At 43.0% G+C, this 25,050-nt stretch overlaps 1 pseudogene across 1 annotated transcript; it reads left to right on the top strand.

Moving 5' to 3' along the window:
* Nucleotides 1-23,176: 23,176 nt before the first annotated feature.
* Nucleotides 23,177-24,483, top strand: LOC308518379 (tubulin alpha-1B chain-like; annotated as a pseudogene). Its single transcript has one exon. The product of its transcript is annotated as a tubulin alpha-1B chain-like (transcript).
* Nucleotides 24,484-25,050: the final 567 nt, after the last annotated feature.

The following is a 25,050-nucleotide window of genomic DNA, read 5'->3' as shown; positions in this document are numbered from 1 at the left end:
GGCTCCGCTGGCCCCTGCTGACGGCGCGGAGTGATTGGGGCTGGTGCCAGCAGCATGTGCGAGTGGGGCCAGCACCGTCAGCGGGTGCAAGCGGTGGCTGCCAACCTGGATCGCCCCTCAGGACCAGGGGGAGGTGGAGAAGCCCTCAGGAGTGATCGGGGCCAGCAGCTGCTGCTTACACCCGCTGACAACACCAAGTGATCGGGGAGCGCTGGGTGCTGGCAGCGGGTGTGAGCACTGGGCGGACCATGGCACGCGGGAGCAAAGACTTTTCAGTAACCACCAGAGGTTCACCTCGATGACAGCCACGGGTGCCCTCCTTGGTCTGGCGCCTCTGCTCACCTGCTCCACCATCCCAGTCATGGGGCAACACCCACCATGTTCTGTGCTCTGCCACCTGCTGCCGTCGCCTGCCATGTTCTGCACGCGCCCCCTGGTGGTCAGTGCATGTCATAGCGACTGATTATTCAGTTGTTCCGCCATTTGGTCTATTTGCATATTAGGGATATATATATATTCAAGAAGAAAGAGATATGCTGAGGAAGCAATTATCAAGCGAAAGGGAACCAAATGTGATAACCTAGTAAATTCTCAGCATATCTATAATGCAAAAGATGCTAAAGCATGACCTTGAGTCAAGAGTGTGACTAGACAATCTTTTGCCAGAGATTGGATATATGACTAATGGATACAAGCAATTGTCTCAGCAGAAGCTAGGAATAGATATGAGGTTATCTAGATCTATAGACAACTTTCTTGTCTGATGGTGTGCAACCCATGAATTGCACAGGAAACCAACAGGGTTTTGAGAATGTAGTACCAGTACACTGCCATCCTGGACTACCAGGAACATGGACACATAGGAAAGCTGTTAGGCTTCCAAAATCCCACAGGCAGGACACAAGCTGATAGGGGCATCCCGCTGCCAACATGTGTGACTCTTCAAGAAAAAAGAAGAATGATTCCAAAGGCAGCCCCAACGCTGCAGGGCCTCCAGGGGCCTCCAGAGAGCAGAGCGTCAAGCCACTGAGGATTCTTCTCAGGCCTTGAGATCTAATGGAATTTTCCCTGCTGGGTTTCAAACTTGCTGGGGACAAATGATCCCATTATTCTCTATTTTCCCACTATGGGAGTGGGAATGGGAATGTCTATCCCATGTCTGTCCCACAATTGTATGCTAGATACAAATAACTTGTTTGCGAGGCCCACAGGTCCACACATGGAGAAAAATTTTGCCCCAGGATGGATCATACCCAGATCTCACTCATGTCTGATTTAAATAATAAGACTTGGCAGTTCTTGAGTTGATACTTACATGAGATTTTTGACTTAGAATTGATGCTAGAATGAGGTGAATATATTTTTCACATGGGAAGGATGTGAATTTTAGAGGGGGCCAGAGGATATACTGTAGTGGGATGACATATCACCACAAAAGTGAGAGATTCAAGTCCTAACTCCCAGTACCTTTGAATATGACCTCATTCGGAAACAGGGTCTCTGTAGATGTAATCAAGTTTAAATAAGATCATACTGGATTGGGGTGGGCCCCAGTCCCCTGACTGGTGCCCTTATAAGAGAAAGATGGATATTTGGAAAAACAGACAGAGGAATTACATTGGAAGAAGACAGAGGCAGAGATTGGAATTACGTTGCCACAAGCTAAGGAACACCAAGAGTTGGCAGCTATCACTAGAAGCTAGAAGAGGAAGCATGACCCTGCTGACGCCTTGATTTCAGGCTTCTCGCTTCTAGAACTATGATACAATAAGTGTTGGTGTTCTAAAGCTACTCCCATCCCCAGTTTGTGGTAATTTGTTATGGCAACTCTAGAAAACGAATACAATTGCCATTGTTATCTAACCAATCTTTGTACTTCCAGTTTCTCAGTTTCTACCATGCTATCACTTAAAATTCTCCACGAAGTTCTACAGAAAGCCCATTTAACGAGTATTTGTATTCATCAAGAAGAATTAGCATTTGGGAAATACTAACTTTACCTTATTTAATAACCTTTTAAAAATTTATTGATTTGAGAGAGAGAGAAACATCAAGTTGTTCTTCCACTTATTTATGCATTTATTGGTTGATTCTTGTATGTGCCCTACCCAGGGATTGAACTTGCAACCTTGGCATATCAGGACAATGCTCTAACCAACTGAGTCACCCAGCCAAGGCTAACTTTACCTCATTTCAAATTAAGAACAAGTGAGAGCATTTCATTTACTCTAAGTCATAGTTCACTCTATGACATAATGTCATATCTGGAACTATAACTCACTTCTCCTCTCTACTACTCCATCTTAGTAACAACAATTGAGTCTAACAATTTTATCTGTCAGGACTTCAGAGCTCATCTAGTCCAAATCCTTCTTGAGAAAGCAGATGCCCAAAGAGAAGTGAGTTCCCAAAGTCACAAAGCAAGCTGCCGCATTTTTCTTACATGCACAAAATGTGCACCCAAATTATCCTGCAATCAATGAAAAATAATAGATGATGCTGCCCCTAGAGGCAGAACTCTGCACTACAAACCATCACAGCACAGGTATTTTCAAATTTCTTAACAAAACAAAAAAAGTCAGAGACCACAAAGTTTATCAGAAGTAAAGTAAGGTTAATTATTAGATTTCAGTTTATGATTAGTCTTTGGTATGTATAGGACATTAATTATTGATAGGGAAATACTTATTTTAGCTAATTTTATATCTTTCTTTCTGTTGTAGTAATATATTATTGCACATAAAGAGCTAATAATTTTCTGTTGGATTATTTTATCCTTACCTGAGGATATATTTATTAATTTTATAAGGAGAGGACGAGAGAGAGAGAAAGAGAGAGAGAGATGTGAGAGAGAAACATCGATTGGTTGCCACCCGTATGTGCCCCAACTGGGATTGAACCTAAAACAAGGTATGTACTCTGACTGGGAATCAAACCTGCAACCTTTTGGTGTACAGGGTGATGCTCCAAGCAACTGAGCCACCCGGCTAAGTCTGTTGGATTTCAATACATAGTAAAATATACTTACTAGTAAATCAACCCCAAATAATGTGTTTTCTCCAACACAAATTACTGTAAAATCACTTTCAATACATGTACAATGAAAAAACTATTTACATTTCCCCCTAAAAATGTAATGTAGAATTGTGATGTATATCTTATACACCCACATGACTTATGTGCCAGCAAATATGATAGTAACAAAGAAGAGCTGTTTTTTAAAACTACATGTCTCATTGGGGAATCTTTGTTGTTGTTTTTCCTTTAAATCATCTTGTCCTTAACTTCCTAGTCAATACATATATGAATTTCAACAAAAAGGTGATGGGAAAACAGGGTACTTAAATCCCCTCCCCCTGACCCAGGTGAGGGGTCAATCCAGACATACATGCATGCAATCTACTTTTTGCAGACTGCAGAAATAGCACAGTTCCGAGGAGTTGCTTTTCTGGGAAGATCAGACAGTGCTCATTGTCTCAGCTTCTTCAGCTGTAGACAGGGTTAACGAAGACTAGTTAATCACACATTTGGCAAATAACTTCAGAAATGAGGACAGCCCTCACGCAGATCTTGCTGTGCACTCAGAAATATAGTTACAATGCTATTGGGCCAAAGGGAAGGAAAGAACCAGTTTATGTTGATGCTGCCTCATGTATCTTTTCCCTGAGAAGAGGAAAGTTGAAAGAAACCAACATTTTTTATGCCAGACAATCATTTTAAATATTTCATCTTTAAAAATCCAACATTCAGTCCATGTGAGAAAAATGTCAATCCCATTTTGTAAATGAGGAACCTAAAGCTCGAAGAGGCTCATTTGTTCTCGATGTTAGACTGTCAACTGGCATTTATTGAGTCTTCGCTATGTGCCAGGATCTGTCACATTTGCTTGTGTGTATACTCTTTCCTTTAATCTTCAAAATCTGTGTGGCATCATCCTTATTTCCCAGAGGAGGAGCTTGAGACTAGAAAAGGCTGAAACTTTTACAGTACAGGGGATTGTAAAACCTTAGCTAAGGTTTCCTGGAACAAACTGAGAAATAAGAGACAGGAGCCAAAAACATGGAGATCAAAGCACATGGAAAACCAGAGGCCAAATGGACATGTGGAAGTCTCCTCCCAACATCTCACATGTCCAAGGCCGCAGCTCGTAAGCAGAGAAGGTGGGATTTGAACTCTGATCCGAGTGGCTCCAAAGCCCAAACTCTTATCTATCATACTGCCCTGTCCTTATTCTTTCTCTTTTTTCAGAGAAATAATGGCAAAACAAGGACATGCTACAAAAACAAGTTTCATCCTTTCAAATCTTGGTTCACTAAAGGAGATTTTAACTACTGCCATGAACTGGTGGATAAGAGTAATGAGTACTTCAGTTATTTTCATGATAATCCTTGGAAATGAAAAATCTATTGAAAAGTGGTCCTCTGCCTGATTTACTGGTAGCAAATGACAGGAGCACAACTGTAACCTTAGTAAATAATACATTGACTAAGGACACTTGAGAGTCACACAAAGAAGAAAAAGGTTGATTCAAGTGAGGAGAAAGCAGAGATGCTTCCGAGCTACCACCTGAAGGTAACAAGAAGCAAGATCTGCCAGAAAGCCTATCCTGGCTTCTCCAGCTACAAGGGAGTGTATTAGCATCCTATTGCTGCTGTAACAAGTGTCACAAACTTAGTGGCTTAAAACCACACAAATCTATTATGTTATACTAGAGGCCCAATGCACAAAATTCATGCAAGAGTAGGCCTTCCCTTCCCCGGCTGCTGGCACTGGCTTCCCTCTGGCACCCGGGATCCGGGCTTCCTTCGCAGCCCTGGCTTTGTCCGGAAGGTAGTCCGGAAGGATGCCCAGTCTAATTAGCATATTACACTTTTATTATGATAGATTTCTGGAGATCAGTAGTCTGACATTGGTCTCACTGGACTGAAATTAAGACGTTAACAGGACTGTGTTCCTTTCTGAGGCTCTGGGGAAGATCCATTTCCTTACTTTTCCCAGAGGACACTGCTTTCCTTGGCTCATGGATCTCTTCCTCCATTAAAGCCACCAGTGCTGCATCTCTCCTTGAATGTTCTTCTGGTTTTCACCTTTTCCTCTGAGCTACCTCTTCGGCCTCCCTCTTCCATTCTTAAGCACCTTTATGATGACATTATCAACTTCCCTGTAATCCAGGGTAAATCTCTCTGTGGTAAGGTCGGCTGATTAGCAACCTTAATTCCACCTGAAACCTTAATTCCCCTTTGCCATACACCGTAATATATTCATGGGTTCTGAGGATCAGGGAATGGACATCTTTGGGGGGGAAGTCATTATTCTGCTCAATATAAAAGGGGGATGTACCTGGATTACCAACTAGCAATTCTGAACAATGAATGAGGCTAAATTCCAAAAGAAAATTGGAGTTTAAGGAAGGGAGGAATGGTTTATAAATGGCCCAAAGTGACAAAAGTCCTCAACTGATGGGGAGATCATTATTCCAGAATAAGGAAAGGCTGCTGAGTAGACACCACTTGTGGCTATTTACTACAGAGAAAAATTACTGTCAAATCTCTCTTTGATGATCTATGCTCTCTCAATGTCTCAAGATTGGTCTTATGACTACCACTGGACACAGTACTAACAGGGAATACAAGTCCAAGTGGATTTGTATAGGCTTGTAAAATACTCTGAAGTTAAAAAAAAAATATTCCTGCCTAAGTTGTTCTCTTGTTGCTTGTCCTTTTCTTATAAAAGTGGAATATAGAATAATGCAAAAATGGCTGTGTGAGGACACCAACGCATTGAATTTTTATTCAGCTATGCTTAAGAAAATAAAAAAAATCCTTAAAAATAAATGGTAGTAAGACTTTTTGTCACTTTAAGGCATTAAACTTGTTCTCATGTCTATTGAGATAGAACTCACACTTGCTGAATGTTCATGGTCAGAAAAAACCTTTGTTTAAATTCTGGGCTGCTGTGGAGTCCCCCCCATCTCATTCCATTTTCAATAGGTAACTACAGTTTAGTTTGGTGTGTGTATTGTTGGCCTATTTCTTGCTGAGGAAGAATCTATACACCTCTTTTGTATAATGACTTTCTTTAATTCACTCCTGAAAACTGCTGCTAAGCAAAAAGCCATTAAATGGAAAAAAAAAATGTTTCCATTACTTTTTAATGGGGGGAATTATGTTGCTCTCCATAGATATTTTTCTATGCATCTGTATGTAGAAACATACTTTAAAAAATTTCTCTTGATTTCTTTCTTCCTCATGTCTTTAGAAAACATGGTAGGTCAGGCCATAGAGCTCCACCTTGTTCTTTGAAACAGATCACTGCAAGATCTTGTGACTGTTTTGAGAGAAGCCATCGATATTTATGGGTAAAGTTCCAATGTTTTAAAAGTCAGCAACTAGTTTAAACATGTCAGGAACAGTGTGAAGACTTAACTGAATGTGCCTGTGGGCTTGATCCATTCTGTGCATGATTAGTCTGCCTTGGTAGAATCTGCCAAGGTCTGGAAGGAAAAGATAAAGGACAGCAGACTCAGACAGCTGAATCTGAGATGACGCCTCTTTGTCAGTATAAGAGAATTATGCTTCTCAGTTTCCTTGACATTCCGCAAGGCTATGTGACTAGTTCTGGTCAGTGGGTTGTGGGCAGAAGCAACCAGGCTGCTGTGAAACACTCTCACGCTGCGCTTCCCCAGCAACCATGGAAGCTCATCCTAAAGAGGGGACTCCAGCATCCTGGGTCCCTGAATATATTTTCCAATGACCCACATCAGATATTCGCGTGAGTGAGAAATAAACCTTATTGATTTATGATTCTGACACACTTTAAAATATTTTTTAGTGGCACTATGATTTGGTTTATTCTGACTGACATGGGGTATACTCGTTTTCTATTGCTGTATAACAAATTACCATAAACGTGGCAGCTTAAAACAACCTTCTTTTGTTTGATCACTGTTCTGTAGGTCAGAAGTCTGGCATAGTGTGTCTGAACTCACTGTCAAAGATGCCACAAGGCAGAAATCAAGGTGTTCATTGGACTGCATCCTATTGGGAGAGTCTACGAGGGAAAATTCTGCTTCCAAGTTCGATTGGGTCCTTGGCAGAACGCAGGTCCTGGCAGTTGTAGGACTGAAGCTCCCACTGTCCTGCTAGTTGTTGGATTGGGACGATTCTGAGCTTCTTGAGGCTGATCTCAGACTCTTGTCATGTGGCCACCTCTCAGTAACCAAGAATCTCCCTCAAACTGAATCCCTGCTTTGAGTCTCTGTGACTTCCCTTTCTACAACCAAGGAAAACTTGCTGCTCTGAAAGGCTCATGTCACTTGATCAGTCCCAGTGGCATAATCTCCTTATCATAAGGTCGCCTGTGCTGGGTAACAATCTAATCATAAAAATAACACCCCTCACCTTTTTAGTCATGGGGAGTATGCAGGGAAATTTATTCCAGGGGAGCATAGTATCTTGGGGTCCATATTAAGATTTTGTTGAACACATGGGGAGAAAGTACGAAAGAGCAAGTGAGTGATAACGATTACTTGTTGGCCTATTTCTGCCAGAACCTATACTAGTACACCTGTCTCTTGTTTAATGATTTTAATTCATTCCTGAAAACTCTGCTGCTGAGTAAAAAGTTAAGTGGAAAAAATATTTCCATTAATTTTAATGGGAAAATTATGATGCGTTCCATCTCAATCTAAAATATCATCACAATTCTCAAAGACAGGAAAGCATATTAATTGTACAATGAAAACACATTTATATAAGTAACATATTTAAAATGTAAAGTAAGTAAATACAGTTTGTACGTAAGATAAAATGCAAAGGTTTACTGCACTTGCCAAAGGAGGAAGGTAAGACTTAGGTGTGCAGGAGGTGTGCAAGGTAATCAATCGTTCTTTGAATGGTGCATTTTTCTTTCTCTGCTGTGAAGCAATGCAAGCTGCTGTGGGGCCTTGGGTTTTCTCTTGGAAGTTCTGGGTCTGTCTGGCCCAGCTGCAGTTTGGTAGGTAATTTTCAGATTGCAAAGGGCCAGGGCATTCATATGCAAAAGCCTCTGCTGAAGCTTGGGTGGGGCGGGGTCTCAGGGAATCAACAGGGCGGAGCAAGCAGCTATGGCTTATCCTCAGCCCTGCCCTAAGGGGCCCCGAGTCTCAGTGTCCTGATAATCGCTGCAAGCACCTCTGAGAGAAAGCCGCCCTCGAGTTCCAAGTTCTGCCCGCTGCCAGACAGTCTGTTTTTCCCTGTATGAGTATAGGTCCCCAGGAATTCACCCGGAACTGGAGTTCAGAGCAGTCAGGGGCTTGTGACTCCCTTCAAATTCAAAAAGACAGCCGCGTCCTCAGTTGCCAGCCCTTGCCGCGTGCGCCTCTGTACCTCTGCACTTCCACACCTCCTCTGAGTCTCAGTGTGCTTTTCTCTTTCCTTCTAGTTGTAGAATTTCCACTCAGCCAGACTTCCTGTGGTTCTGGATGATGTCCGTTTTGTCTTTTAGTTGTATTTTTGAATTTGTTGTGGGAGGCAGCAATTTCTGGTGTTTAACTATGCTGCCATCTTGGTTTCTCCTCTGAATGGTGCATTTTTCTTTCTGCATCGTTTTCTTCGGTAATTTCTGACCCATTTGGGGGCACATACAAACATAACAGCAGACCTCAGATAAACACCTTTAGGACAAAATAAGCCTAAGCATGAGAGTGCTCATGGAAATGATACTGGAGTATAGAAGATGCTGCCTCTTTCTGCCTTTCTCTGGGTGTATATATGCAGAGAAAATTTGGGGGGTCATGCAAACATGGCTTGCCATTCAAATTTGTTCCACTTGATATTTTCTGACTTGAGACTGTTGTGTTGGGTAAATTGGAGAGTATATCTTTGCCTGAAGCCATGGTGTCAAACTATCACTTCTTACAGTACATTCACTTAATGTATTTTTGGAAAAAACATTGGTGTTAAGAGAAAAAAGAGTGGTTGTCCAAAAAGTAGCATAACTTTGCAAAAGCCATTATGACAAAAATTGGCTGGACAACTATAATGTGATCTAATATTTAGATCTATTCTTAGGGCAGGTGGTTTACCGACCCCTGAAATCCATAGGCCCATAGTTGGTTTCTGTTTGCTGACTGTTGTTGAAAATCACTCTTCTTTTCCGGAGTTACATTGAAAATGAACAAGTCAAGTATCATAAAGGAAAAAAAATGGAGATTATATTCAGCCAAAATGACCCATTTGGAGGTCATCACTAATTACAAATTGCTAGAAGATCTATGTTTAAGAAATGAATCTAGAGCTTAAAGTAGATAGTTATTGGCTTTTATAAATCTTTTAATGTAATTTTTAAAAGGAAATTTCAAACCTAAATGTTCACTTCATATTTCAGAGTGCTATTTCCTGTATCATAAAACATGATAATGATAATATAGTTTTTAAAAATCAGCACAAGGGCAATAATAATGAAATTCTGTGTCTTCCTGTAAAACATTTTAGTAGAAACTGTTCATTTATGATATGATATTATATTATATCTGTTTTCCAAATACCATGTAGGCTACTTTTTTTCTTTTAGGATTTTGAATGAGGTAGAAAGGCTGTAAGCCTTAACTTCTCCGTTGTTGTTTTTTCAAGTTAACCTTACTTTTAAATTTCCTGAGTATAAGTGTATCTTTACCTAAAATGAACAAAATAATTCTTTTAAAGCATAGGCAGGTTGTGACTTTTTAAAAAGTTGTTTGTTTGTTTTTTATATTTCAGAGAGGAAGGAAGAGGGAAAGAGTGATAGAAACATCAGTGATGTGAGAGAATCATCCATTGGCTGCCTCCTGAACACCCCCTACTGGGGATTGAGCCCACAACCCAGGCATATGCCCTGACTAGTAATTGAACTGTTACCTCCTGGTTCATGTGTTGACACTGAAGCACTGAGCCACACCAGCCAGTCTAAACATTATTTTAAATGTATTATATTCTATATAGAATTTACTTAACACTTTATTTTCTACTTTTGAACCATCAAGAAACTTTACTAAAGATATTCTTTTGTTGCCTGATCAATGATTTTCTCTCGTCACTGATATTTCCATCTCTCTCCCTCACCCTTCCCCTCTGAAATCAATAAAAAAATATTTGTTAAAAATCATGCTTATAAAAGATGTTTTGTGTGTGTCCTCAATACACACAGTTATGATTCAAAACTATTTATTTTGCTTCAATTCTGATATTTATAATAGGCCTATTAAGAACCAGCCCACACACTGCGCTTATGAAGAAGTAGGTAGAGCACTTCTTCCTGACCTCTCTTCCACACATTCCATTTTCATTTATTGCTTTGAGCATGAATGTTAAGCAAAGTGAAGAGGAAGTCGATACTTGATTTCTGTGAACACTAACTCTCAATGTTTACCACAAACAAAGATCAGCACCAATTGTTTCAGGAAGAATTCCATTATTCATTCCCTTTGGAACAAGCTATATTTATGGGTATTGCCTTATGCAACCTGATTCCTCCCAGATTTTTTTTGAGGTGAAATTGTTATTGATCTTAGTTTTAGGACTTCTTTTCAAAAAGTGATGCCAGATTGGAAGGCATTGTGTTATAATCTATCTATAATAATAAAAACATAATATGCAAATTAGACCAGACGTCTTCCAGACATCCTTCCTTCGGGACAAGGCCACAGAGGGCGGGGTCAAGGCAGAGGCAGCTGCCACAGCAGCGGGGGCCAAGGCCCTTGCACGAATTCCGTGCATCAGGCCTCTAGTAGTGTAATAAGATCAAGTTATGCTGCAATGAAACCCTAATGATAACTGAAAACAGTAGAAATGTATTTATTGTTTCATATAAATGAAGTCTAGAGACAGGTAGTCTGGGGCTGGTGTGGCAGCTCCATAATTCTCAGGGAATCATGTTCTTTCTGTATAAAACACACGACTTTTACATCATTGTCCAATACAGCTACTGGTGCTTCAGCCAATAGGAAGAGGAAAGGAAGGAGAAGAGGCAAATGCTACAAGGCAGAAATCTCCTAGAAATGTTTTCTAGAAGCTACTGATGATTGCTTCTTGAAAGTTAGTTACATGGCCATACCTAACTACAGGTGAGGCTGGGATGTGTAGCCTTTATTCTGGGTGGCTATTTGCCTAGGTAAAAATTTGGAATTATATTACCATACAAAAGGGGAGAGTGATCTTGGTCTGTGCCACTAGGAGAAAGAGCATGGTCTCCTGGACAAGAAAAAACTAAAGGAGTTTGTCACCAACAAAGCAGTATTACAAGATAAATGAATAAAGAAATATCATATATATATATAATGGAGTATGATTCAGATATAAAAAATAATGAAATCTTGCCATCGGCAACAACATGGAGGGACCTAGAGAGTACTAAGCTAAGTGAAATAAGTTAGATAGAGAAAGATAAATGCCATAATTTCATTTATATGTGGAATCTAAAAAGCAAAAGAAATAAATGAAATAGAAGCAAATTCATAGATACAGAGAACCTTTTGATGGTTGCCAGGTGGGAAGAGGGTTGGGGATGGGTGAAAAAGGTGAAGGGATTAAGAAGTACAAATTAAGTAGTCATAGAATAGTCATGGGGTGTATACAGTACAGCATAGGGCCTATAGGCAATAATCTATATATATAAAAGGCTAATATGCAAAGTGTCCCCTTGGGAGTTCGACCTGGAGAATGGGAGCTCAAGTACTCGCTATGACATGCACTGACCACCAGGAGGCAGCATGGGACATGGTGAGGGACCAGCAGCTGTGGCGGGGCGCTGAGGGAGCGAGGGAAGAAGGAGGTAGGGAGACAGGGAGGCGGGGGGAGGGAGGGAACGGTGTGGTGGCAGTGCATGGGTGGAGAGGGAGGAGGAGGCAAGGAGGTGGGGAGGTGGGGAACCTGATTGGCCCTGATAGCTGGCCAGGCTTAGGGACCCTACCCATGCACAAGTTTTGTGCACTGGGCCTCTAGTATTGTAATAACTCTGTATGGTGTCAAATGGGTACTAGATTTATCAGTGTGATCACTTTGCAATTTATACAAATGTCTTATCACCATGTTATACACCTGAAACTAATATGATATTGTACACCAACAGTAATTGAAAAATTAAAAAATTATTTAAAAATAAATAAAAATATTCTGATGCACTAAAAAAAAATCATGGTTTTTGAAATCAGACACATCTAGATTCAAATCTAGCACTTACTAACTTTGTGAAAGTTATCTTGAGAAAGTGATACTGTTAGGCCTCCATTTTAAAATTTAAAACAAGGCCCTGGCTGGTTTGGCTCAGTGGATAGAGCGTCGGCCTGTGGACTGAAGTGTCCCGGTTCGATTCCTGTCAAGGGCATGTACCTTGGTTGCAGGCACCTCCCCAGTGGGGGATGTGCAGGAGGCAGCTGATCGACGTTTCTCTCTCATCGATGTTTCAAACTCTATCTCTCTCCCTTCCTCTCTGTAAAAAAATCAATAAAATATATTTTAAAAAAATTTAAAACAAGGATGATACCCCCGAGCTATTGTGGTTATGATGGCCTGCTTTCTTAATGTCCATGCAGAATATCTATAAAGTAATAAACCTCTGAATCCCGATATGTGCACTTTATACTTTAACTTCTCACACATTCAAACATCTCTGGAAACAACTCTTTTAAAAATTCCTTTAAAGGCATATAGATCTCATTAAATCTAAATCTGATGCTTCACACATACTGTTTGTATAGTAAATGTGGACTGAGAGAATAAATATATTTTAAGAACACCCCCATGAACCCTATTATACAGCTGTATAATAAATATTGATTGGATGAAAAATTCAAGAGAAATAAATAGATTCTTTCATTCTTTATTTCAACAAAAACATTTGAGCAAGTGCAGACTCTGGATTAGCCCTTCCCTGATTCTACTCCTATTGTGAAGAGAAGGACATTTTTTAAAATTAATTTTTTATTACAAAAAGGTATTAGGATTCTGCAGAGAAACAGAACCAATAGGAGATAGATAGATATAGATACACACACACACATACACATACACATACACATACATACACACACACACACATTTGTTAATCCTCACCTAAGGATATTTTTCCATTGATTTTTTTCTTTTAGAAAGAGTGGAAATGTGGGGGATTGCCTCCCACATGAGCCCCAACCAGTGCTGGTGGTTGAGCCTGCAAATGAGGTACATGCCCTTGACTGGAATTGAACCTGGGACCCTTCAGTCCCCAGGCCAATGCTCTATCCACTGAGCCAAACCAGCGAGGGCACAAATCTGTGCTTTATCTATATCTCTATTCCTACCTATATCCACATCTAGAATGAAGTTTATTAAAAGGAATTGGCCCCTGTAACTATGGAGGCTGAGAAGTTCCACGACCTGCCAACGTCAGGCTGGAGACTCACTGGTGCAGTGTGAAGGCCTGAGAACTCGAGAGTTGGTGATGGAGCTTCCAACCAGGAGTCAGTCCCAAGGGTAGGATAGAGTGATGTCCCAGTTCAAACAATCAGGCAGAGTCAACTTCCTCTTTCTCTGCCTCTTTGTCCTCTCAATGGATTTGGTGCTGCCCACCCACATCAACTCCATTGCTAACCTCTGGAAATACCTGCTCAGACACACCCCAAAATAATGTTTAACCAGATCCCTGGGCACCGCATGTCCCAGTCAGGTCGACACAGAAAATTAACCATCACAAAAGGTAACAAAAACGTTGGTTGCAAAAAAATTGGATGCAGAAAAGTTTCAAATAAGATATTAAAGCCCATCATTATCTTCATTTTTAGCCTTATTCCTCCAAGATAATTGCTGTTGATGGTATGAAATTTCTTCCTGGTATTTTTTTTTTTTTTACTATATACATATTCAAATGTATAAACATAGAAATAACGCCAACTATACTATTATGCAACTTACTTTCTCTTTTCTTACCAATACATCTTGACATCATTTATAAAGGCTGACCTCATTCTTTTTAACCACTGCATACAATTCTATGGTGTGGATGCATCATAAAATTCTTACATAGTGCGCAAATGTGGATGTTTAGGTTATGTCCCGTTTTTCTCCGTGACAAACCCTGGTGCCAGGAACATCCTTGCACAAATGTCTTTGCTTATATCTGTTGGGGAAATTCCTAGACATGAGATCACTTGGCCTAAAGATATGCTCATTTGGCACTGAAATAGAGAATGACAAAATGCCAGAAGGCATTGAGAGATCTTTTGTTTGCCATTACCTGGCTGGTAACTGGACTGAAAATAAATTTCCCACTGGATAGAGATATCCATTCTCTCATATTCCAAGGCCCACATCTTACCATCTCTTTCTCCCAGCAGCCCAGCAGGCTGTTTAAGCATTCAGTGACCACAGTCATGTAGGCGAGAGTAAAACAAGTCTGCCTGATATTTTCTAAAGTATGGGTAGCATTTTTGAAAGCAGAGATAATGCTTAAAGTAGACTGTCTCCCTTGGATCAGGGGTCAGCAAAGTGGGACTGTGAGCCAAACCCAGTTACCTTCTCTTTTTGTACAGTCTATCAGCTAAGAATGGTTTCTACATTTTTAAATGTTTGGGAAAAATAAAAATATAAATAATATTTGTGATTTGTGAAAACTATATAAAATTCAAGTTTCATGCCCATAAGTCAAGTCTGATTGAAACACAGCCACACTCAATTCATTTACATATTGTCTAAGCTGCTTTCACAAAACAAGGATGGAACTCAGCAGTTGCAACCAAAACTACATTTACTTTGGGCTTTTCATTAAAAAAATATTTCCCAACCATTTCTTTAGATCTGCAGTGTTATTTTCCCTTTTGTGCTAGTCTCATTTTTTCTTCTATAAATTTTTCTCTGTAATTCTCCATTACTTCTCCCCTCCTCCCAACACTCTCTAAAGATAATACTGCAAATGAGCAAGGTCCATTTTAATAGTGAATTGCATTTTTTCCTACTTGCCAAGTGTCTGGAGGTAAAATATATTTTAAGAAAATAAAGAATAATGATTTTAATTTTGGTCTAAAATTAATTCGGGTCACAATATTAACCTAATACTAATGAAATTCAGAACAAAGGGAACTAAAATAAATGAATTATAAAACACAGCTCTGAATCTTTCTAGCCCTACCTTTCCCTAGAAAGACCAACTTAATTTTAAGGTAGAAACCAGAGGAACTGCTACCCCTTCATATTTGGGGTTCATCACAACAAAAATTGTCATTAACCCTTTCTGAACCAGAACTGGGCAGAGGCTGAGCAGCTGCTAGTGTATCTATGGAAAACTCTATTTCTCAGCTCAGGGATTTGGGGAAGGACTTGTTTGTTTGTTTTTTTAAAGACGAATTTCCTGGCTTTCTCCTAATTTAAGTTGAGAGAGTAGCATTCAGCATCAGAGAAGAGGGTGTGAGAAGGAATTCTGGGGGCCCCTTTCCAGGTGGGCTGTGTTGGGCAGTGAGATGGGACTGTGGTTAATGGGTGGCTAATGGGGCCTGACCTTGGCAATGAGATAGCTCCCTGAGAGTTAGGCTATTAAATCAACAGTTAAAAGTGTCTTCCTGGGGGCCACTTCAGAGGACGTTCCTTCCCTCTGTGCTGCCTCCTTTGCGCTCAAGCATGCGCTTAATAATACCTGTCTGGAAATTTAAAAAGAAGAAGAAGAAAAGTGTGTTCCCAGACCAGCAGCCCTGGCATCTCACCTGGGATGCAATACAAATCTGAGTTATCAGGCCTCTACCCTAGACCGACTGAATCAGAATCCCGGGGGTGAGACCCAGCAATCTGTGACTGGACAGCCTCCAGGTGACGCACGCTCATGGTTTTGAGAACTTGAGAAGCAGTGTCTCTCCCAGGACTGCCAAAACGGAATTTTCCTGTGTGTTGGTTGGTTGTTTCTGCTAATGACGACTAGTATTTACCTAGTGCTTACTGTGTCTCAGGTTCATGTTAAAATAATAATAGCTAGCATTTACTGAGTGTTTAATGTGTTCCAAACACTGTTCTACGTGCCTTATTCTACCATCTCATTAAAGTTTGAGAACAATCGAATGAGGTAGGTGCTGTCATTACTGCCATAATAACATCGATGAGGAAACTGAGGTATAGAGAAGTTACGTCCTTGGTGGAAGGTCATAATGGCAGCGAAGACCCGGGATGTGCACCAGGCGGTCAGGCTCCAAGGCCCTCACTCCTTACCGCTAGGCACTGTCATTGGTATTCTGAGACGCATGGATTAATTTAGTGCGTCATTTAATCCCTTCCACGTCACTTTGAAAGCGAAATCTATTAAACAAATTTTACAGCTGGAGACTCAGTCCCTGAGAGGTCAATGAATGTTTCTCAGATCACACAGCTGGATTTCGACCCTGGCCTGTGTTCTTCTGTGGCGGGCTCTCTGAGCTATGATGTCATTCTCCCTGCACCTGCCTGTCCTAGTGCTGCCAGCCACTGATTCAGGGCCTCCGAACCTGTTTCGGGGCAGCTTGACCCATTCTTTTCTTGTTGTTTTTTTTTGTTTTCGGTTGACTTCAGGGAGAGGTAGGGAGAGAGAGATAGAAACATCTGTGATGAGAGAGACTCATTGATCAGCTGCCTCCTGCACACCCTCCACTGGGGATTAAGCCTGCAACCCGGGCATGTGCCCTGACCGGGAATCGAACCGTAACCTCCTGGTTCATGGGTGGATGCTCGGCCACCGAGCCACACCTGCTGGGTATTGACCCATTCTTTAGTGAATACAAAACACAGCTCCTGCCTTCACCCCCAAACTGAACACCACCAGAAAGAGCATCCCCAGGAGTCTCCTTGAAGCCTGCTGTCAAACGCAGAGAAGGCAAGACCTGATTTGAGTACGACTCATTTGAACAGAGTTTTCATTAGCAAATAAATTGGTTGTGTGTGTGTGTGAGGGGCGGGGGGGGGGGGGATAGATTGATTAGGATATGTGGTTGAATAGTCAGGAATGCACAGAAAGTCCTTGTGCCTGGAGGAACTCAGCATGTTGCATTAACACTAATTAAGAAGCACAGACTATCTTTTCCAGGCTAAATGAGGCTCAAGATTCCGGAAGAGTGTGGTGGTGTAGGAGGTCTGCCTGCTCTCAAGCTTGAGCCATTTGGTCACTTCATGGTATCCAGGCTCCAGTCCTCACCCCCAGGGGCTGGGGAGGGTGATGCAGTCTTCAAAGTTCATGGGCGCTAAGCTGGAGGCTGGTTACAGTGGCCAATCTGACTCCATCTTGCATGGACTCACTGTGCTCTCATCACATCGAGCTTCCTTCTGCTAAACTGGCCCCAACTCGGGCCCTTTGTCTGCTCCTCCCTCCACCCAGGATACCCTTTCCTCAGATCTTTGCTTCATCATAACATTCAGGGTTTGGCTGAAGGTCCTGATCCTTAGAGAGGCCTTCCCTGGTCACCCTCACGTCACCATGGATGTTGAAACCTTGTGTACTTTCCATTTCAGTTATAGGAAATTAAAAAAAAGAAGGAAGAAGGCTAGAATAACAAAAACCGACCGGAGCCCGCCTGAACCAAGATGGGGCTGAATCTGACCTCCATAAGAGCCTGGATCTCTTTATACGCGGATTATAACACATTAGCATGCTAACGGACACACCCCACGGCTCCAGGCAGGTCCAGCTTAGACTATATAAGGGAAGAAAAGGGCTGGCACCCCAATCTGGAAAGCGATCAGCCCGTTCCCTGGAAAACTAACACATATGCCTCCCTTTCTCCCAGACTTCTCTAGAACAGAGAGTTAATCTGTGAGTCTGATTTCTGCTCCTCCATTCTCTGGCCATTGAATACAGCTTGTGCGGCTGAATGCTCAGCTTTGGTTCCATTTTTTGGACTCGGGACACGGAACAGAGAAAGGACTCTTAGAAGGACAGAGGGAACTTCCTGGGGCCTGGGGTCCCTAGAATAGATGCCTTACAATCTAAGCCAGTGGTTCTCAACCTTCTGGTCCTTTAAATACAGTTCCTCATGTTGTGACCCAACCATAAAATTATTTTCGTTGTTACTTCATAACTGTCATGTTGCTACTGTTATGAATCGTAATGTAAATATCTGATATGCAGGATGGTCTTAGGCGACCCCTGTGAAAGGGTCCTTCGACCGCCAAAGGGGTCGCGACCCACAGGTTGAGAACCGCTGATCTAAATGGATAACACTAACATTACTCTTCCTCGCTGCCCCCACTCTGGGCCAATCATTCACACACCATCCTACCTGAAATCACCTTTGCTCACTGGTTTACCTGCCCTCTGCCTCCCCTCTTTGGAACCTCAGCAACCTGAGAGCAAGGCCTTGCCCATCGTGCTCACCACAGCACCCTCAGAGCCTGGTGCACAGCAAGTGAACCATACTTACTGCTTCAAGCCTCCCCGGCCGGGGTGGGGGTGGGGGCGGGGAATTCTAGATTCCTCTCATTTCCTCACCTCCTCCTGCTACCGTGGAATCCATCTGATATCTGAAGCTGGGTTTGTACTAAGTGCCCTGCCCCATGTGAGCGCTGTTCGCTGCACCCTTGAGTCTGCACAGCCCTGCTGTCCCCTGGAGGGCAGAGGGTGAAAAGAGCCAGGGCTGCCAGCTCAGAAGCGGCCTTGCTCCAGGCTTGCCTGGAACTGGCAACCGGAGCTCACCTTCCCAGCCTAAGGGCCTTTTTGGTTCAGATGGTGATTATTTGAATGAGGCACTTTTAACTGCACAGTCTGACAAGGGCTTCTCGGCAGGGGACCCATTAACACTGGCCTAAATGGGAGTCACCTGGAGGGAGTGAAGCCCCAGGGACCTTTCTGAAAGCTTTAGCAGAGCATGTGGCCTCTGTGGCCGCGGCTTCCCCAGGCAATTAAATGGGCAGCACACAACATTGCTCATTTAGCATCTCCAGCCTCCGGTCTCAGAGAGACTGCCGGTGACTGTCTGCCCTGCAGCCTGCCAATCAGCCACCTGCCAACCGGGCTCCCAGCCACCCTCTCTCCAGCTCTCCTCCTTCCCTTCCTCCCCCCTCCTCTTCTCCTGTCTTTCCCTCCCTCCCTGCCCTAAGACAGTTATAAAGGATCTATGAATTCCCCAGCTCTCACCTCTTATCCTTGGCTGCTGGCTCCACCCACTCCATCCCTTTCTCTTGTGTCTCTCCTGCCTCTGAGTCTGAACTACCCAACGTGACCTACTTTCGCTTTATAAGCAAAGGCTGTGGAGCTGTGGGCTAGATGAATGAGACGTGGGCTGAGGCGTCCAGCTGGCGAGAACTGAGGGGTGCCACAGGTCATCTGGTGGGGCTGGTGGTGGCTGCTTGCAGGTGTAGATTGACACCTTGAGCGGCATTCATACACCTGGAGTTCCTGGCCTGAAGCAGTTTAGGGCAGCTCTTCTGGTAGTGAATTGAGCAGAAGCTGAAATTTCTATAGCCAGGGCTATGTTGGCCCAGATTTACTGTGCTACCACCACTGACCTAACTAATGAGCTCCCATTAGGAATAACTGCCAGTGCTTTAGAAGGCAAGCACTTGGCACATACCATCTCACCTGAATCCTCGCCAAAAACTCTGTGAGATGGGGGTGATTTGGGCCCATTTTCCAGGTGAGAAAACTGAGATGTAGGGAGGTTAAATTGTGCTGCTTCTCAATTTACCACATCTCTGTTGATATCATAATTATAATCCCCATTTTATACATGAAAACCTGAGCTCAGTGCCCTGTGCTGCGCTTCTAGATTGCAGTGCACAAATAAATCGATACCATTTGCAAAATTTAAAAACTCAGCTGCTAAGAGAATCATTGACTCATTTGATGAATACTTCCTGAACATCAATTACTAGTAGGTATTAGACTCAGTTTGAGGTGTGGTAGACAGCAAACAGGGCCACACACTACTCCAGGGGTCCCCAAACTACGGCCCGCGGGCCACATGCAAATACAAATATTGTATTTGTTCCCATTTTGTTTTTTTTAACTTCAAAATAAGATATGTGCAGTGTGCATAGGAATTTGTTCATAGTTTTTTTTAAACTATAGTCCGGCCCTCCAACGGTCTGAGGGACAGTGAACTGGGCCCCTGTTTAAAAAGTTGGAGGACCCCTGCCTACTCCCTTCTCCTTAGCCACACCCCTTCACAATGTGACTTCCTAATTCTTCCATCAGGAGGTGGAGCCTGTGGCCTTTAGAATCTGGCCTCCCGAGGAGCTTTGAACAATCAAATGTTGCTCAAGTGCCAGTCTAGACATCAGGAGACCCTGCAGCTTCTGCTCTCTCTTGGAACACTATGAGCTCCAGTGGGACCCAGTGACCTTCTAAAACAAGCCCTCCAGGTGATCGTGATGCACACTAACATTGAAGAACCACTAACCTTTGTGGAATCAAATGAACAAAATGAATTGACCAACAAAATACAACCCGAAGCATAGAGGCATGGGACAGACTGATATACCTCAATGTGGGGCTGGGGGAATGAGAAATAAACCAAAGAACTTATATATTTATTTGCATAGCCCATGGACACCGGCAATAGGGTAGTGAAATCTATGTGTGTGTGTGGGTGGGGGGGGGGTGCAGGGGGGGCGGGGGGTGGTGAATAGGGACTGGGAGGAGGGGTAAAAAGGGGGGGATGGAAGATATCTGCAATACTATCAACAATAAAAAATATATTGAAAAAAAGAACCACTAACCTAATTGCATGGTATTATTGTAAGCCACTACCTTTTGGGGTGGTTTGTTACCTAGCAGAAGCTAACTGATACAGGTGTGGGAAATGAACTCACCAATGCCCTCCCGATGGTTAAAGTTCATTAGGGGAGATAACATATTCTTAAACACAAACAATCTGTAATGTAGAAGGCCAGATATTAAAATTATAAACCAATATCAGGTTGTACAACAGTGATAATAACTAATATTTAAATAAGTGCTTACTATGTGCCAGGCTGTGAAGTGCTTTGCATTCATTATTTTATTTCATCCTCCTAGGAACCCTTGGAGATCAGTGCTATTTTTATGACCATTTTATAGATAAAGAAACTGAGGCCTAAAGAAGAAAAGAGCTTTGCCTGAGGTCACTTAACCAGCCAGGGGCAGAACCAAGATTCTGACCCAGGTAACAGCTTATGCTGTTGTGTGTTGTGGGATCCAAACCCCAGGGGCAGGGCAGAAAGAGTGCTGTGTCTATGCAGAGGGGAGCCTCCCAGGGCTGCTTGGGAGTCAGGAGAGGATTTATGGCAGAGGCAGTCCCCGGGTTGACTTCGAAGCCCAGGCAGGATCAGGACATGTGAGCTGGAAGAGAATGAGACGTTCAGACAGAGGGAAGAACTTGAGCAAAGGCGAGATGTGGGGCGCGGCTACAGTGTTTTGGCCAGGTCCACGCCTCGGACTAATGAAAGGACAGGGTCCTCTCATTGCCACGTGCAAGTCCCAGCTGGAGGGCAGGGCCCCCCCAGCACAATCATAGCCAACGGCTGTGGCTGTCAGCTGGAACCTATGGTCCGAACACGTAGCCCCACGTGCCTTGTGATAGAGTTCGGGTGCATGTAGTTAAGTGAGGTTGAAACTCACGAGAATGCTGTAAACAACGTGATCACGCCCCTACCTTGCCTCGTGGCATCTGCTATAAAATACAGACACGGCTTGTGGGCGCTGGCGCTGTCTCCTTATCAAGGAGCAGCGTCCCACGGAGACCCAGCTTTCATTCTCTTGTCTGTCTTTTCTCAATTCTTTCACCCCCCCACTCAGGGTCACTGAACCTGGCTGAGCTGGCATGGCACATAAGGCGCCCTGGGGCTGAGTATGCCATGGCCCTGCCGGCTCCCCACAGCGGGAGAATAAGCAAACTTCAGGAAGAGAAAGGAATGTCACTGACAGAAGAGAGTGTTCTGGGGAAGGACTGTGGCAGAATTTTAAATTCAGAGCATTCCAGACACCCAGCATTAATAATCTTTTTTGGACACAAGGTGTGGAAAGGTTATATTTGAAATATTAAATTATTAAGCTCAGCATTAACAGAATGTCTTCTGCATTTTAGTGCGGCTTCTGAATCGATTCACCGCTGGACTATACACACAATTTGAAGATGTTAGACTGGAAATGGTAGAGGAAGTATTTTGTTGTTTTTTAGTGTATTCTCTCACCTGAATATTGTATGCAGTTATTTTTTTTTTCCTTGAAACCCACTGAGAAGGTACCATGCTTCTCTTTCTGCTTTCATCTCAATACATATCAACAGTCAAAAGCAGGCATACTTAAGTGAGCATCCAAGAATGCTGCATGTGCCCAGCATTTCAATTCTGCCGTGTTCCCCAAAGGTAAGATGCTGCCCTGCTCCCAAGGAACTTAGCAATCTAATTGGACACTAAACTCTCTGGCATGAATTCTAAGGGCCATTAACAATGAGAAAGAAAAAACATCAGCGCAGACTGGAGGAACCGGGAAGACCTCCAGGGAGGAGCCAGTACCAATGCGGGAGGAAAGCATTTGAGTTTCATGCTGGCATTCAGTATTGTTAGGACCATCTTTACTATCAACTGGAATATACTCTCATCCAATAGAGAAACCTAAGAAATGACCTTTCGCCTAAAATTTTCTGGGTACTTTCTCAATCTGAAATAGCAAGTGTGTTTCACTGCTTGGGTTAATTCTGCTTGAAATGCTACCTTAAAAAGGATTATGGGCCTCTGCCAGCCTCCGAGGAGAGAAATGCTGAAATCGATTAGTGATGCCTGCCACAGGTATGGGAAAAGTAGGGAGAACATCCTACATGCATGACTTCTCTCTTCCTCACTTTCCCCTGCAAATTATAATAAAGTTTCCATTTCTGTGTACCAAAATAGCTGAAGTCATTAACTAACTGGACTTCATGCCTTTACTTTTAGGACAGAGGCACATAAAAAAAAAAAATTAAACAAATATTCTAAAAGAAAAATCTCCCATACATTTCTGTTTAGCTAGTTAAATTTTAAACTTATTACCTGCCCTCTACTTAGAGGATTGTATGCTGATTCCTTTATATTCAGAAAGATGATCTTGAGGTACAGAAAAATCCTGAATTATTAAGTATAACCTATATCAATTCTAAGCTGTGTTTTGTTGAAAATATATCTTCTTGAGTGGGTTACTTACCTTGACTCTTAGGTGGTTGGGGATAGTAACCGGGACCCAGTGTCTAATCCAGTGTTGCCTGCACCTGCTAACCCGCATCTCCATCCATGTTGGCTAGACTGGTATCCAGATGGGCAATGCCTTCTGGAAGCTCTACTGCCTGGATCATGGCATCCGGCCTGCTGGTCAGATGCCAAGAGACAAGACCACTGGGGAAGGAGATGACTTCTTCAACACCTTCTTCCGTGAGACAGGTGCTGGCAAGCATGTGCCCAGGGCAGTGTTTGTAGGCCTGGAACCCAGGGTCACTGATGAAGTTCGCATTGGTACCTACCGCCAGTTCTTTCACTCCGAACAGCTCACCATATGCAAGAAAGATGCTGCCAATAACTATGCCTGTGGACACTACACCATTGGCAAGAAGGTCTTTGACAAAATTTGGAAACTGGCTGACCAGTGCACAGGTCTTCAGGGCTACTTGGTTATCCACAGCTTTGGTGGGGGAACTAGTTCTGGCTTCATATTCCTGCTGATGGGATGGCTCTCTGGCGATTACGGCAAGAAGTCCAAGCTGGAGTTCATCTACCCAGCACCCCCGGTTTTCAGAGCTGTGGTTGAGCCTTACAACTCTATCCTCATCACCCACACCACCCCGGGACACTCTGATGGTGCCTGCATGGTTGACAGTGAGGGAGGCCATGTATGATATTGAGTGCCCAACCCACACTAACCTTAACTGCCTTAGGAACCTGATGGTGTCCTCCATCACTGCTTCCCTCAGGTTAGCTAGAGCCCTGAATGCTGATCTGACTGAATTCCAGACCAACCTGGTGCCCTATCCCCACATCCACTTCCCCGTGGCCACATGTGCCCCTGTCATCTTTCCTGAGAAAGCCTGCCATGAACAGCTTGCTGTAGCAGATATCACCAATGCATGCTTCGAACCAGCCAACCAGATGGCGAAATGTGGCCCTTGTCATGGTAACCACATGGCTTGCTGCCTGTTGCACCATGATGATGATGCAGTTTCTAAAGATGTCAACGCTGCCATCGCTACCATCCTGACCAAGGGCAGCCCCAGTGTATGGGCTGGTGCCCCAGGGGCTTCAAAGTTTGCATTAATTACCAGCCTCCCACTGTGTCGCTGGTGGAGGCCTAGACAAGGCACAGCGAGGCGTGTGCAGGCTGAGCAACACCACAGCCATTGCTGGGGCCTGGGCTCGCCTGCACCACAAGTCGGATTGGATGTACGCCAAGCGTGCTTCTGTTCACTGGTATGTGGGTGAGGGCATGGGAGAAGGAGAGCTTTCTGAGGCCTGTGGGCACATGGCTGCCCTTGAGAAGAATTATGAGGAGTTTGGTGTAAATTTTGTTGAAAGAGAGGGTGAAAAAGAAGGAGAGGAATACTAATTAACTTTCTCTTCAGCCCTGTAACATGTCATACAGGTTACAGCTTTCTGATTAGATTTTCTTCTGTTTTACCTGTGATCTGTCTGTCTTTTTCATGTATACCTATAAGATTTCCCCCTCATGTTTAAAAATAAAGGCATTGAGAAAGAAAAGAAAGTGTATGTTCTTGGTTGGAAGTTGATTTGCATTAAGATGGAAACACTCATTTGAGGATGTAGGTACTTACCAGAGTGGTATTGGTGATTCTATAGTGTTCGATTCTAATTAACTTTAGATAGCAACTCTAGATTTTGGAGGATAGACATCAGGAAGAAAAATGGGTCACACAGAGAAATGCTTTTTTCTTGATTAGACAACAATAACAAGAGGAATAGAGACGGAGGTTATTAGGGCTTGCATATTGTGACACAGTCTTTACAACATAGCGAATGGGACCCCTAACATTGTGTTGTGCGGACTCTTCCAGTCTAAGCCAATTTCAAGTTCAAATGCCAATTTCAATACAGCTCAATATTTATTAATATTTCCCAAGCGTATTAGGGTTACCAGAGAAACATAACCATACAC

This window comes from Myotis nattereri (assembly GCF_964212035.1).
Source record: "Myotis nattereri genome assembly, chromosome: 4".
Taxonomy (NCBI): Eukaryota; Metazoa; Chordata; class Mammalia; order Chiroptera; family Vespertilionidae; genus Myotis; species Myotis nattereri.
This window is presented reverse-complemented; position numbering and strand designations above follow the sequence as displayed.